At 45.7% G+C, this 15,077-nt stretch overlaps 1 pseudogene; it reads left to right on the top strand.

Annotated features, from left to right (window-relative positions):
* Positions 1 to 739: 739 nt before the first annotated feature.
* Positions 740 to 3,582, top strand: LOC147629346 (uncharacterized; annotated as a pseudogene).
* Positions 3,583 to 15,077: the final 11,495 nt, after the last annotated feature.

The raw sequence follows: 15,077 nt of genomic DNA, 5'->3' as shown, positions 1-15,077 counted from the left end.
ACTTTGACCATGTTACTACTCTCACTTACATTTGGGCATGCACTTTGAAGGTGTCCAATGTTTTGTAAGTCATCCCCTTCACCCTTTGTATCTCTTTTACCAATTAAATGGTCCCAAATATTTGTTACCACATTCTTGAAGATATGCATGGGATCTAAGAGATAATTGATCTTTAATTGATCTCTACCTCTCATCACAAGTGGTGAGACATCATGTGGCACGTACTTGGGATGTGAAGGAGCGAGAAATCGATGAAGAGGATGATATGGATGAACTACCTTCAACTCGTATAATAAACGAGACTCCACCCATTGAGAAAGATGCAGATGGAGATGTGTGTATTTTTATTTACATTTATACATACATACATACATATATACACACATACACACATACATGTATATGTGTGTGTATAATATATCCATCTATGTATTTAAAAGTGAGCACACCTTACCACGCATCTTCGTATGCATTAAAATTTAATCAAAATTAATTAAAATTATGTCTCTGTGTATATTTATATTTAAATACATGCATATATGTATGTATAAGTATATGTGTCTATGTATAGGTATATGTATCTAAAACATAAAATTGTATATACAAATATTTACATGTGTGTGTCTGTGTGAGAGAGAGAGAGAGAGAGAGAGAGAGAGAGTGTGTGTGTGTGTATGTGTATGTGCGCGTATGTGTAAGAGAGAGAGAGCGCTTTTATGTGGAGAGTGTGAGAAGAGAGCGCTTTTATGTGGGAGAGTGTGAGAAGAGAGAGGGGATGTAGCAGGGGAGGGAAGCTACACGCGCGCGAATTGTTCTTTCTCTTACCTCCCCATCTTGGCCTGCGCACACAGAGCTTTCTTTCACGAACATCATGGTGGTGGTATCACCCTCTATCATAACAGGTGCCCGGACATTGCAAAAAGGGGAGGGCTTAAAGCAGGAGGTCTCCTCGATGATGGTGGTTGGCTGCTCGCAGGCTTCAAAGAAGAAACAACCACACAACAAAATCAAGAACAAGAAGAAGACGACCAAGGGGGTGATGGATACAACGATGGTCGTGCAGCTCTCAGCAGGAGTTTGGGGAGATCAAAGACTCTTCTAATCTTCTCAACTGGCCAATGCTCCTAGACCCACCTCCACATTTAGATGAAGAGAAAAGCTCCAGCAAGGGATGAAAAAAGCACGAAGTGTAAGTATCAAACATGATCTGTGGATTGAACGCTTAGTTTGCACTTATGCTCTCCTTCATTCTAACCCCTTACTTTCGCAAGCTCTCTCCCTCTCTCTCTCCCATCTTTTTTAATGCCTTCTAATTTACTAACCCTCAAAATCACACAACAATACCGACTAGTCCTTCAATTCTTCATCCACCGTTCCATCCATCTCTCTAATTTCCCAAATATAAAAGCACAATGAGCCGCATTTTGATGAACCGCTCTGGATCATCAATTTTGCAAAATTTTGAGGAGCTTATGCAGGATAGCACCGTAGCAGCTTGGAAAGCAGAGGGTGACCGTTCCAGAGGTGAATTTATTGAAAGAGCGGGCTTGCAGCCCCCTCAACAGTTGCGACTGATCGACTGCAAATCCACATGTCAAGAAAATCAAGTGGTGTTGATTGATTGGTGGATCAGCATTACAGTGCCATCTCCCACACATTTGGAAGCGAAGTTTATGGGGTATTCGACTGCGAATGCACATCAAAGTGCCTTGCAAAAGTACCACGGTGTTCAGGTCTGCCCTGCCCGCAGCATGCTAATAGGAGTCCACGCAACAGAGTTGTCAAGGACATCTTGAATATGTGTGAAATTTTGAGGAATGCAGGGGTGGAATACATTTGGCACGATCGTGTATGTATTGCACAGCATAAGAAGGCCGAAGTGGAGGAAACTACTAAGCATATGGGATGGATCTATGCCAATGCAAGGGACACCATCATTTTTCCACATTATGTTGGGAGGCCCATGGCACCCATCAGGCACGATCATGATCTTATATCCCGTTGGCAGACCAGGGTATGGACATTGCAAGAGGGGGCATTGCAAAACACAGGCGATACTGCGTGCGTGTGGGTAAAGAATTGGCTGGCTGCCAGAGTCTGCAAGAGTTTGAGGAGAACTTAGCTCTTTGGTATAGGGACGACTCTAGTAAGGTCACAGTCATTGAAGAAGATGAGTATTGGAAAATAGTGAAGGAGCTTTACACTGTGCTACTACCCTTGTGTGTATCAATAAGTGATCCAAATCTCAGGAACAAAGCATGGAGATGGTGTGCTTGTTTGAATGACTGGGTGAACACTTTGATTTATGATTTATACATGCTTTCAATTCCCGACCATAGCCACAGCATTAGAATTTTGTTCTCTTCGCGAAAGCAAGCATGAGGGAGATCATATTAACGCATTCTAGCCTTGGCAGGGGTGAAGGATTTTGTGGCTCCAAAGGACATCAACATGGAGGGCTCAACAATCGAGTTTTTTAAGAGGCAGGGGCAGCAAGGTCTGGCAAGGGCCGTGTTTACAATCAATGTGTTACTGAAGACAGCCAACAATTTGCAGCAGGATAGGAGGCCGCATCACACATGGGTGCCCATCTTGTCGAAACCCTTGACATCAGTCTATGATTCAGTTCGCAACTTGTATTCACACAGGGTGCACACAAGTTTCGTAGAGAGGGTTTACAGTGCTTCAGGCTGGGAAGATTGAGCTAGGAGGGGAGCTGGCATGTGTAGCTGTGAAATTCACAGTGAGGTTAAATACTGTGGCTGTGGAAGAAGAACAACCTGGGTCTCTAGTAGTTCGCGCAATGGATAATGATCCGGCAATTTTGGCCATGGATCTGACATTTGACATGAATGCTCATGGTTTCAGGTCGTCACTTGCAATTCAGATTGACAGAGGCAGCAGGCAAGTGAGCTCTTGCAGGGCCTCAGCCAGGATCATGAGGTGGGCAAGTGAGCTCTTGTGGAAAGCAGCCACTAGAGCTTTACTTCTGTGTTGCGGTCTGCATGGAGCTGCTGCACAGCATGCACAACGTCCTTCTGTGTTGGAGTTGTGCAATGCAGTTGCACAATCTTGCACAGGCCCTGCTCCATTGGAGTTGGGCAGGGCAATTATTCCAAGACTATCCACAGGCAGTCTCGGCGGACCTCTGGTTCAGGGACGTGAGGTCCAAGACGGCGAGAGCTTCATGGCTCATTTGGTGCTACCTCTCCGAGCTCTCCAACGCCATCGAGAATACACTCTACACCATCCTTCTTCCCAGATACCTAACTGGGATTGGAGCATGCCCGCTCTCTTAATCCAAGGCGAATTGTGCGCCCCAGTTTCCAAGATTGGCTGCTTTCACCTTAAGAAAGAGCTCAAAAACATTCTTGCAGTGCTTCTCCCTTCCCTCACCATCATCCAGAAACTTGTTATCACCTAAAGGAAGACTAGATTGTAAGGTTGCATGGTGCATCATAATGTTGTGTCATTCCTCATACATCCTTTCTATGTGACCACTGCTTCAATACTCTCAGAGTCTGCTGAGAGATGAACTGTTATGATCAAATTCTTCAGGAGATATGATTTTATTTTCTGTGTAATCGGGTTCACCCCATCAACTGATTAGTATATCTTACTAACGCTTTCAAAGATGGCCAGTCTTGGATTGTGTTGTGGTTTTTTCACACCTCATGTGTGATTGAATTATACATCTTTCAAGTGCTTTGAATGATGTGTATGTATGTCAATCCTGGATGGGCCTTGGCAAATTGCGAGTAAATTGAGTGCAAGTTTTCTTAAAATTGGAGTTCATGTTTTCAATGGCTTGCCACACGCCATCACCACTTCTATGGCATACGTCTGAAATGATGTCATGATTAATGCATGTGGAAGGGCTCCATGGAAGGATTGGTATCTTGGTGTGAGTTCCTGGCATGATTTATGAACTCATGGAAGGGTGGTAACCCTGGTGAGTGACTCTGGACTCATGGAAGGGTGGTTTCTGGCATGATTTTTGAACTCATGGAAGGGTGGTAACCCTGGTGAGTGACTCTGGACTCATGGAAGGGTGGTTACCCTGGTGAGTACTTTTTGGTCTTGTGTGGACGGCGACTGTGAACAGGCTAGTTGGATGTACAAGATGTAAGTTGGGAGATTTCATCCACTATGTTTGTGCACAACATATGTATGTGAGTTGCACATGTATGGATGACTTGTTTTTGATGCCTCGACATTGCTTGGTATTTTGCGTGTGAATGTCCACGGGCACCGGGGACGCCTGGACAACCTGTGTGGATTGTGTGCACACCTGTTTGGGACTCATGGTTTCCTTATGTGTTTTGCAGGTGGTAAGTGTGCACACTTAACCCAATTTATTCATTATTTCATGTTACTAAGGTTTATTGGGTGCAGGGTTCACATTTACTTAAAGTGTGGGCGAACACACTTATAACTTTATAAGTGAGTTCACATCAGGGTGGACTATTTTTAATGAACCAAGGCCAAATATGAGAGATGGGTACCCAGGCACTTCCAAAAAGCTCCACGAGTTGCTATTCTGGGTGTGGGAGGGGCAAAGTGGGCAAGCCCTGACTTGTGTAGAGCACTCAACTGGAAATTGTGGGCTGTTAGGAGCTGTGTGGACAGGAAAAACAGCAAGTTTACTCATACGCATGAGCTACGCTACAGGTGGAACACATGCAAAGTACAAGGGTCCCAGGGCTGGCTGGCTACTATTTATTTCTTTCTCTACAGGGCAGGTCGACTTCATCTATAGGGGCTGCAGGCTGATCGATTTGGCTCCAAGAGCTTGTGCATGGCTGTTGGGACTGTTTTTGGGCTTCTGTGCTGAGAATAGGGGTTGGACGGAGTGAGCAAAGCCTCTACAGGAGCTGGCCGGCTGCTATAAGGGCCATTATTGGCTGTTTTTTATTACAGGTTTGCAGGAGGTTTCTTGCGAACGAAACTTTAGCAAACATGTTCTTAGATAGGTACCAGGCCAGGGGATGTGATCTGGTGGAACTTGTGGGTGGCGAGTGAACCAAAACCATGGCTGGTTTCTGTTTTGCGGGGTTGGGATAGCACTTTGTTAGAGGGTTGGTGACCGCTCTATCAAAGTACAGGAGTGGTTGGTGATCACTCTACCCTGGTTAGTGACCGAGGGAGTTGCAACAGGAGTGGTTGGTGATTGAGGGAGTTGCAACAGGACCGCTCGACCTTGGTTGGTGATCGAGGAGTTGCAGGTAATGTGTTTACTTATGTTTCCACAGTTGGATAAATCTAGTGCTGGGCTGGATGAGTGTGTACTCTCTGGGCACCCGCATCTTGTACATATAAATACTTTTGTTGGTAATAAAGATACCTCAGGGGGGGGCTGGCCCAACTTCAGTCCCTAGTGCTGTGTCATGGGCAAGTTGGTTTATGTTTGCAGGATGTATATGCTCATGTAATGTTTCACAATGATGGTAATCATGTATGTGCCAGGAATGGTTGATGTATGTATGCTGTTTTGGTAGTGAATTGGTTCCGTATACACGTGCCCGTTTGTGACAGTGGTATCAGAGCATTGGTTTCTTTCTTTCTTGAGAAAGACAATTTTTGGTCATACGGAAAGCTTTTTTTTTTTGCTGAGCATACAGATTGTGAAACATGAGCATGCAAGCAGCATTTGGTGAGCATTCAGATGCACAACGGTCTGCTAAATCCGCATATTCTGACTAGGCCGATGTACTTTCAGAGCTAGAGGCTCTCAAGCGTCAAGTTAGACGCTATCGTGAGGAGACAGTTGAATTGTGGTCTCTCAAGAATGACCCTGATGTGCAAAGGGTTTTGAATGAAAAGAAAAAGAAGGGTTCAGGTGACGATGCAACATAGTCACAAGGGACGGGGGACGGGGACAGGGGACGGGGACGGGACGGGGGACGACCATAAGTAGGGAACGGGGACGGGGGAGGGAACGGCACTCAAAAAATACTTTTTTTTTAAAATTTTTCTACTCTACACTTATTCTACTTTGGAAGTACATCAAAATGAGCACAGATTCACACTAAAATGGTAAGCTTTTGAGTCATATTAATAATTAAGTAGATACAAAATCAGGAGTCAGGACTAAGCCTTAAGGAGGCAAAATACATGGACGGACTCAAATGAGTCAATGACAAAAATGTGCTGAAGACTAGAGGCTAGAGGCTAGAGCTAAGAGAGTTGTGAACTTGTGTGTGCTTGTAGCCTTGTAGAGGCTTGTTCTTATATAGATAGGCAAGAGAGAGAGAGGAAAGCCTCAAGGGCAAGAGAGAGAGAGAGGGCCAAGCCTCAAAGAGCCAAGGCCCAACAGCCATAAATGGCTAGAAGAGCCAAGGCCCAACAGCCATAAACGGCTAGAAACGGGCAGGCAGGCGCAACGGCCGAAAACGGCAGGAGCAACAGTAGTAGGCGCAATGGCTCAGCGCCGTCCCCGCACAGCGCCGTCCCCGCACAGCGCCGTCCCCGTCCATGTGCCGTCCCCGTCGCCGTCCCCTGTGAGAAACGTCTGGTGGGGGACGTCCGTCCGTCCCCATCCGCCGTCACCGTCCCTGCGCTGTCCCGATTCGCCGTCCCGGCGTTCCAAGCCTCCGTCCCCTCCGTCCCCTGTGACTATGCGATGCAACCTTTGAGGCCATAGTAGCAGAGATGGGATATGAAGATCCTAGAGAGCTGGCCATATCTTATTTGAAAGGCAAAAAGGATGTATTGGGTGATGCAAGTACAAAAAGGACTCCCCGCGTGGAAGCACATGCAGATTCCAGTACATCAGGAGATGTAGATCCTCGTCACCATTATGCATCTTCACGTCGAGAGCGTTCTTCAAGGGAAGATTCTCACCACTCTAGGAGCGTGGCTCGAGTACCTGGGAAGAGACCCAGGCATGAGTCTCCTAAGCCTAGATATGGGGCTAGAGATAGGTCTCGTTCTAAAAAGAAAAGTTGAGAGTTTAAGTCAGGAGACAAAGATGTGAAGTTTGAGAACTTCTATGGCAAGATGGATACTACGAAGGCGCTTGCTTTTGTGAGACAGTTTGAAATTACTTTTTGCAATGAAGATTTCTCTGAGAAGTCTAAACTCAGGCATGTGGCTATGCATCTCGAAGAGACATCTCGATGGCCAAGCTTTTGGATGCAAGTGCTGCTCGCACATGGGATGACTTTAAAATTCAGTTTTATGCTCAATTCTTGCCTCCAAACTTTGCCAAGAATGTACGCAAAGAGTGGGATTGGTTGAAGCAGGATGAAGGGGAGACAGTGCAGACATATATAGCTAAGTACTGGAAGGTACTGCTGAAAGTTACTACCTTTATGTCTCTTTCTAATGGGGAGAAGAAACGGAAGTTTGAATCAGGATTGCACCCCATCATTCAAGAGAGCTTACAGGTGTACCCAAATCAGACTCTTTAGCAGTTGATAAACTCGGCACTCATAGCGGAAAATTTACATATGAAGTGGGTTAAAAACAAGTCAAATTCAGATTCATTTAAGAGCAAGAGACGGGCTGGTTATGACCAGAAAAAGGGTGGACAACCCTCTAAAAGTGAGTAGAAAGATGCCTCAGATACAAAGGGAAACTCGTCTAAGAAGCCGGGGGGTAAACACAATGATTTTGGGCTATCTAAACAGCAGAGGCTTAATTATGTACGTGATGGTAAATGTTTTGGTTGCGGTAGTAAGGATCACATATATCCTAAATGCCCGTAGAACCCCAAGAATGTAGATTCTAATGCAGAAAAGCCTCATGTGAATGTTGTGTCCGATGTGCAGGGTAACACGGGGCAACCCCCAGATCATACAACAATATGTAAAGCATGGGGACAGTTGAGGGATTAGCCCGCACTCTTTTTGTTTGATGATGCATCCATAGATAATTTCATTTTGGTACAGATGGCTGCTGCTATAGGCTTGGATATATCAGATTTTGGGACTCAAATGAATGCAGATGCCGCCTTTGAGGGTAAAGGAGTTGATGTAACACTGATCATTGGCAAACTCCGAATTCATATGTAGGGATATCTTGATCATGAGAGTTTCTTAGTTGCTCCTCTCATAGGATGTGATGTTTTGTTGGGGATGCCCTCGCATGCTCGTATGGAGCCCAAGAAGGACTATAAGTCCAAGAAAATTAGCTTTGTTCATAGAGGTAGAGAGCTTGTTATAGAAGCTGGTACTCCAGGTAGTACCATGCCTATTGTAAGTCATGTTCAGGTTTCCAAAATAATGAAGAAGTCAGCTTGTTCTTACTTGGTTTTTGTATGAGAACAATCTGAACATGAGAATGTAAATGTAGATCATCTAACCCGAGAGCGCATAGACTTTCTGCGTGGTTATGGTGATTGTTTCACGGATGCACAGCGGTTTGCTAAATCCGCATATTCTGACCAAGCCGATGTACTTTCAGAGCTAGAGGCTCTCAAGCGTCAAGTTAGACGCTATCGTGAGGAGACAGTTGAATTGTGGTCTCTCAAGAATGACCCTGATATGCAAAGGGTTTTGAATGAAAAGAAAAAGAAGGGTTCAGGTGACGATGCAACCTTTGAGGCCATAGCAGCAGAGATGGGATATGAAGATCCTAGAGAGCTGGCCATATCTTATTTGAAAGGCAAAAAGGATGTATTGGGTGATGCAAGTACAAAAAGGACTCCCCACGTGGAAGCACATGCAGATTCCAGTACATCAGGAGATGTAGATCCTCATCACCATTATGCATCTTCACGTCGAGAGCGTTCTTCAAGGGAAGATTCTCACCACTCCAGGAGCGTGGCTCGAGTACGTGGGAAGAGATCCAAGCATGAGTCTCCTAAGCCTAGATATGGGGCTAGAGATAGGTCTCGTTCTAAAAAGAAAAGTTGAGAGTTTAAGTCAGGAGACAAAGATGTGAAGTCTGAGAACTTCTATGGCAAGATGGATACTACGAAGGCGCTTGCTTTTGTGAGACAGTTTGAAATTGCTTTTTGCAAGGAAGATTTCTCTGAGAAGTCTAAACTCAGGCATGTGGCTATGCATCTCAAAGAGACATCTGGATGGCCAAGCTTTTGGATGCAAGTGCTGCTCGCACATGGGATGACTTTAAAATTCAGTTTTATGCTCAATTCTTGCCTCCAAACTTTGCCAAGAATGTATGCAAAGAGTGGGATTGGTTGAAGCAGGATGAAGGGGAGACAGTGCAGGCATATATAGCTAAGTACTGGAAGGTACTGCTGAAAGTTACTCCCTTTATGTCTCTTTCTAATGGGGAGAAGAAACGGAAGTTTGAATCAAGATTGCACCCCATCATTCAAGAGAGCTTACAGGTGTACCCAAATCAGACTCTTCAGCAGTTGATAAACTCGGCACTCATAGCGGAAAATTTGCATATGAAGTGGGTTAAAAACAAGTCAAATTCAGATTCATTTAAGGGCAAGAGACGGGCTGGTTATGACCAGAAAAAGGGTGGACAACCCTCTAAAAGTGAGCAGAAAGATGCCTCAGATACAAAGGGCAACTCGTCTAAGAAACCCGGGGTAAACACAATGATTTTGGGCTGTCAAAACAGTAGTGATGGGAAATGTTTTGGTTGCGGTAGTAAGGATCACATATATCCTAAATGCCCTGCAGAACCCCAAGAATGTAGATTCTAATGCAGAAAAGCCTCATGTGAATGTGGTGCCCGATGTGCAGGGTAACACGGGGCAACCCCCAGATCATACAACAATATGTAAAGCATGGGGACAGTTGAGGGATTAGCCCGCACTCTTTTTGTTTGATGATGCATCCATAGATAATTTCATTTCGGTACAGATGGCTGCTGCTATAGGCTTGGATATATCAGATTTTGGGACTCAAATGAATGCAGATGCCGCCTTTGAGGGTAAAGGAGTTGATGTAACACCGATCATTGGCAAACTCCGAATTCATATACAGGGATATCTTGATCATGAGAGTTTCTTAGTTGCTCCTCTCACAGGATGTGATGTTTTGTTGGGGATGCCTTGGCATGCTCGTATGGAGCCCAAGAAGGACTGAGTCCAAGAAAATTAGCTTTGTTCATAGAGGTAGAGAGCTTGTTATAGAAGCTGGTACTCCAGGTAGTACCATGCCTATTGTAAGTCATGTTCAGGTTTCCAAAATAATGAAGAAGTCAGCTTGTTCTTACTTGGTTTTTGTATGAGAACAATATGAACATGAGAATGTAAATGTAGATCATCTAACCCGAGAGCGCATAGACTTTTTGCGCGGTTATGGTGATTGTTTCACGGATGCATTACTAGGAGAGTTGCCACCTAAGGGTCCCGAGGATCATCGTATTGATGTGATACTTGGGAGTACGCCCCTGAATAGACCTCCTTACAAGGTGAGTGCAAGTCAGCAAGAAGAGATTATGGCACAGGTTAATGACTTGCTTGAGAAAGGGTTGATACACCCTAGTTCATCTCCTTATTGCTCACCTGTGTTGCTGGTGCAAAAGAAAGACATGACGTACAGGATGTGTGTGGATTATCGTGCTCTTAACAAGGTCACGATAAAGAACAGGTTTCCGATACCACCTATCGATGATATTTTGGATAGGTTGGAGGGTGTAGCATGTTTTAGTTGCATCGATCTTAAGAGTGGATATCATTAGATACGGGTGGCCACTCAGGATATTCACAAAACTGCTTTTCGTATGCAGTTTGGGCTTTATGAGTTCTTGGTGGTCCCGTTTGGACTTACCAATGCTCCTGCCACATTTAATCGTATGATGGATCGTATCTTCAGAGCACACAGAAAGTTCACAGGTACTTTCTTTGATGACATCATTGTGTTCTCTAAAGATGAAGAGCAGCATAAGGAGCATTTGGCCATAGTGTTTGAAGAGCTTCGTCGCCATAAACTCTACATTAATGGCAAGAAGAGAATTTTTCTTGGCTGAAATTAATTACCTTGGTCATATTGTATCCAAGGATGGGGCACGTATGGATCCCGCCAAGTTGCAGGCTATAAAAGATTGGCCAGAAATGAAGAATGTACATGAGATCAGGAGCTTTCTAGGATTATGCTCATATTATCCCCGGTTTATTAAGCTCTTCACTGAGATTGCTTTGCCTTTGCATGATTTAACAAAGAAGAAAGCTACTTTTCACTGGGGTGACAAGCAAAGGAATGCCTTTCTTAAGTTAAAGGAAGCAATCATGGTGTTGATCATTCCAGATTTGCAAAAACCTTTCTCGTTGGAATGTAATGCATGTGGGAGTTGTGTTGAACCAGGAAGGCCATGCAGTATCATATGAGAGCCGTCAGTTGCAACATGCCAGACTCTACTTGCAGGTTTACGAGAAAGAGTTATTGGCAGTGATTCATGCTCTCACGATGTGGAAGCATTATCTTTTGGGAGCTGAATTTATCGTTAAGACTGATCATCAGAGTCTACGGTATTTTCTTACATAGACTAAGCTATTTGAGAAACATATGAGATGGGCAAACTTCCTATCTATGTTTTATTTTCAGATTTTACATACTGCTGGTAGTAAGAATAATGTAGTGGCCGATGCACTATCCCGAAGGTCTCAAGTAAGTGCTATTAGAGTAGCCTATCATCAGCACTTATCAGATATGCGAAATTCTTATCATATAGATGATGATTTTCAGCATATATGGGCTGGTTTTCAGTAGGGTATAGCAGCCCTGAATTACTCCATACGTGATGGGTATTTGAGGTTTCATAGTCGCTTATGTGTACATAAGGATTTGAGGCTACAAAAACCTCTCCTACTCATAAGAGGGCAGAGCAGAGATCCAAACAAGGCAGCTAGGGAGACTCTCCCTAGGTGCAAAAAAGTACAAATAACTGAGAGGCTATATCATACAATAGGAGGGGGGAAAATCCAAACAGGTGGCTTGTAATGCCAGCGGGGGTACCCGCGTGTAGGGTATAAAAGGGACCGCTGCACCAAGTGGTGTGAAAGGCCTGGCGCCGCAAGATCGCCGCATCCGAGTCGCGGTCATACTGTCCTCGTAGGGTGTGGATGAACTCCTGCCAAATCCCCCGAACAGTCTCTACTGGTGGCTCCAGTCTCCCCTCAAAGGCCCTGAAACACCGAGCTCTCCAGGTGAACCAAATGGTGAGGCTGTTGAGGAGCTCCCATCGTAAATCCCTCTCCTGTGTCCAACCGTCGGACGAGAAATCCGGTGAAGGAATAAGGCGAGGCTGGCCCCTAATGAATCTGATGGCATGGCTGTCTTGCTCCATCTCGTATCACAGAGCAGGCCCTGTTGAGGTCGACCAAGCACACAGCGGCACCCCAAGTATACATGTAGGCATATGCTCACTTATGGTAGTGCTATGTGTGAACAGGGCTTAACCAAGGGCACTTTTTCCCATGTGGTTTTTTCCCTTGGACATCAAGTGTGAAAGGACACTCTAACATATAATATTTTGTACTTCTATATTATATGGATGTGGCACACATGCAAGGGTTGACTTGCATTTTGTGGATACCACACTTTTGGCTCTCTCTCTCTCTCTCTCTCTCTCTCTCTCTCTCTCTCTCTCTCTCTCTCTCTCTCTCTCATTTCTGTGTGTGAGCTTCTCTACCCTACACCTAACCCTAATGTGCAGGTTTGTGTGTGTGAGTGTGTGAGTCCAACACCCAACATTTGGTATCGAAGCTGGGAGCTTGACCTGGAGCAGTGCTTGTGTGAATCTGCAGAAAAAACTGCGAAATTCCATCGACGCTGTGTTTTTTCCGTCAACTGCGCATTTCCGTCGAGACGCTGTGTTTTTCCGTCGACGTCTGTGGCTTCCGTCCGCCAGTTTCGTTCAGCTGCTCCACCGTCCGGCCGCCAAATATGGGCGGCACTAGTGGGGAGCCCACCACCTCTGCCCAGCCTCGCGGGTGGCACCACTCCTCCGGCCGGCGTCCCAGCTGCACCTCCCACCTGTCCGTCTCACAGCGCTTGTTGGGAGCTCCGTCACCTACGTCCCGGCCTGGCCTGGGCCGTCAACGATCCACACGTCGCTCGTGTCCGGCCGCTCACAGACGCGCCGTCCCGACCCACCCGCCGTCTCCGTTCCAGTCCCCGTCCGCCGTCTCCGTCACAGCAGCCGCCAGCCCCGACGACTCCGTCGCTACTGCCGTCCGGCGTCTCCGTTCAGACCGACTGTGCTCCGTCTCGAACCACTGCCCACATCGTCCCTCTGCTACTCCGCCAACGCCCAGAGCCGACACCGGTCACCGTTTCTGATCCGGACGTCCGTCATCACCGACGACTCTACCCACCATCTGTTCGTGCTCAGCGCTCCCCGTGTTGGCCCACGGCTGTCGCTTCCGCCTGCCCGCCACCAGCACGCCTGCTTGCCTACCCAACATTTGGTATTCTAGCACACGCCCGCCTCTGGTTGGTCCGACGTTTGCTCAAACCCACGCTCTGCAGGCCTCCTCTCGACATCTGCAGCTCTGCACGCCTCCGCCAGCTGCCACGTGCATAAGTGGAGAATCACCTGCAGCTCAGTGTGCTCTCCAACTGCATCGACTCCCTCCAACGCCTTCACCTGCAACGACTCCCTTCAACAAGGTCTCTTCCCGGCTGCCTAGGTACCTTTGTTTCAGCAAACAAAAAAAAAGTGCCCTTGGTTAAGCCCTGTTCACACATAGCACTACCATAAGTGAGCATATGCCTACAAATCCCCCCTGTAGTGGAAGTGTGAACCTGTACAAGGTAGCAGATCACTCTCTGTATGAGAGTAATCCCAAAGCTTTGCAGAAAGCTTCAAACTTTTCTCGAGGTAAAGCCTTTGTGATGAATAGATCTGCAACATGATCCTGTGTAGGGCAATAAGATAAACTAATCTCCCCTGTAGCCTCTCTCTGACATAGTGATAATGAATCTCTATGTGCTTGGTACGTGCATGAAATACTGGATTTCGTGCCACGGCCATAGCACTCTGGCTATCAGTGAGAATGGTGGTGGGTGTTCTGCTGACACTCACGAAGATCAGCCAATAGTCTCCTCAACCATACACAATCTACTGTAGCTGTAAAGACTGCCCTATACTCAGCCTCACAAGTAGATGTAGCAACAGTGGGTTGCTTTTTACTCAACCAAGGTATGCATGAACTGCCAAGAAAAAAACAATTCCCACTGGTGGATTGCCTGGTATCATAATCACCAGCCCAATCTGAATCACTGTATGCATAAAGCTGCAAGCTGCCCCCCCTGGGATAGAACAAACCAAGATCCAGGGTACCCTTAAGATATCGAAGAATGCGTTTGACTGCTTGCCAATGCTTTGTGCCTGGGCTGTGCATGAATTTGCTCAACAAAGACACCCCAAAAGATATGTCTGGCCTCGTGTTACACAAGTAAATGAGGCATCCCACTGCCTGGCTGTAAATGCCGGCCTCAAAAGGCTCTCCAATATCATGCATAGTAAGCCGTACACCTGGTTCTACCGGAGTAGAAATGGGCTTACATTCATCCATGTGAAACCTTTTTAGCAAACTTTTTATGTACTTAGTTTACTGCATAACAATGCCATCATCTGTATGCATAAACTGTATGCCGAGATAGTAGTGTAAAGGCCCCAAATCTGACATATCAAATTCAGCTTTCAAATCATATTTGAAATCTGAAATTTGTGCTTTGCTAGTACCTGTAATGAGCATGTCATCTACATACAAGATGACTATGAGAATATCGGCATCGGTTTTCTTCACATACAATGTGCTTTCAGCTGGACTATTCTCATAACCTTGGCTGGTTAGATGAGCATGTATCTTATCATACCAAGCTCTTGGAGCTTGGTTTAACCCATACAATGCTTTGTGCAACTTGCATACTTTATGTTCCTCACCAAGAACTACAAAACCAATGGGCTGATTTACATATACTTCCTCCTGTAAATCCCCATTTAAGAATGCAGTTTTGATATCCAATTGATGCACTTTCCATCCTTTATGGGCAGCCAATGCAATCATTGATCTTACTGTGGTCATTCTCGAAGTAGGAGCAAAAGTCTCTTCATAATCTATTCCCTTTTTCTGGGAGTAGCCTTTAGTGACAAGTCTTGCTTTGTACCTGTCAATAGTACCATCAGACTTTCTTTTTACTTTG

The sequence above is a fragment of the Cibotium barometz genome, chromosome 18 (assembly GCF_041138505.1).
Source record: "Cibotium barometz isolate CiBa-2024 chromosome 18, ASM4113850v1, whole genome shotgun sequence".
Lineage (NCBI taxonomy): Eukaryota > Viridiplantae > Streptophyta > Polypodiopsida > Cyatheales > Cibotiaceae > Cibotium > Cibotium barometz.
Note: the sequence above shows the minus strand (reverse complement) of the source record. Positions and strands in the feature narration are given on the sequence as shown.